The sequence below is a fragment of the Pipra filicauda genome, unplaced genomic scaffold (genome assembly GCF_003945595.2).
Source record: "Pipra filicauda isolate LSUMZ 115617 unplaced genomic scaffold, ASM394559v2 scaffold80_size11013439_pilon, whole genome shotgun sequence".
NCBI classification, from domain to species: domain Eukaryota; kingdom Metazoa; phylum Chordata; class Aves; order Passeriformes; family Pipridae; genus Pipra; species Pipra filicauda.
Genome location: NW_024104987.1, coordinates 4,837,730 through 4,838,918, shown reverse-complemented (window position 1 = coordinate 4,838,918; position 1,189 = coordinate 4,837,730). Strand labels below are relative to the sequence as shown.

The following is a 1,189-nucleotide window of genomic DNA, read 5'->3' as shown; positions in this document are numbered from 1 at the left end:
CTAAAACTGAGCACCATGGAAATAAAGTTCTGACTTGAATCCACAAAAGCAAGAAGTTCAAAATGCAGGGCAGGAGCCCGAGAGAGGCTCCGAGCTGGACCCGCTCCCTGTGCCCACGGGGATGGGATCGGCTCACACCCCTCACACTTGAATCTCTTGCCTCTGTGGGTTTGTAATACCCCCAGTTATTGCTTTAAAACTATTTTTGCATGTAATTTACGATAGAGATGTGCAGTTTATTTTTATTTTGTCGACTTCTTTTTTTTATGTGAAGAGATAAAAAAAAAAATATTAAAACTTACAAGTGATCAACCATCGTATTTCTGGCAACACCACAAGACAGCATTAAATACAAGTTTAACAAACAGATCAAATTACCTGTATGACAAGAAGTGGATTGCATCCTGTATGCTGTTCAGCCCAAATATTTTTTTTTCGTCTGTTATTCTTAATGTTTAATAAACTTTTAAATTTTTCTTCTCTCACCTGTGTGCTTGTTTTGGTGTATCGGGGCACGGGGCTTTTGGGAGGGGAGGTGTTGGAATTTTTCTCCCCCATCCTCTGGTCTGTGAGTGCTCAGAGCCTCCAGCCTGGGTTGTGTCACATCAGGGGATGGACCCCAGGTGGGTGCAAATGTCCCCAAACCTGCCCAGCTGCCACCAGGGTTGGGTATAACCCCAGCAAATGGGTATTTACACGAGAGGAAATATTCCTAGTTGTAGTATAGTTAGTGCTTCTTATTATTTTAATAAAATGTTTAGCTTAATAAGTATTAAAGGGATACAGTGTAAGCTATATTCATCATTTATATATATATATATATATATACACACTATATACACTTCATATATCGTGAGATGTGATCATTCCTTTGTAATACATTCACAAAAATGCTGCACATTAAAGAGTATTTTTTATTATAGTGTACAACAGAACTCATTAATTTTATTCTCCTTTATGTCTGATATTTTGTATAGACCACATGGCAGATAATACATACTGCAGGCTTTTAGATATCTAGTTTATATATAATAAAGTACAGCCAGTGAGACAAAAATGTAACTCACCACTAACACTTCTTTCTACAAGTTATTAAAATGTGTATGCATATGGGAGGGGGGGTGTATTTATCTGTATGCATTGATATAAAGGTCTGGTTTTAATAAATATATATGTATATATTTTTATA

General features: G+C 36.7%; 1 protein-coding gene across 1 annotated transcript in view; it reads left to right on the top strand.

Annotated features, from left to right (window-relative positions):
* The window catches only part of HLF (HLF transcription factor, PAR bZIP family member), a 35,858-nt gene extending 35,373 nt beyond the window's left edge, over positions 1-485 (top strand). The window contains exon 5 of the mRNA XM_039390274.1: positions 1-485. This exon is cut by the window's left edge and continues 3,003 nt beyond it. The gene's annotated coding sequence lies outside the window, so the exon portion shown is untranslated.
* The last annotated feature ends 704 nt before the right edge of the window (positions 486-1,189 follow it).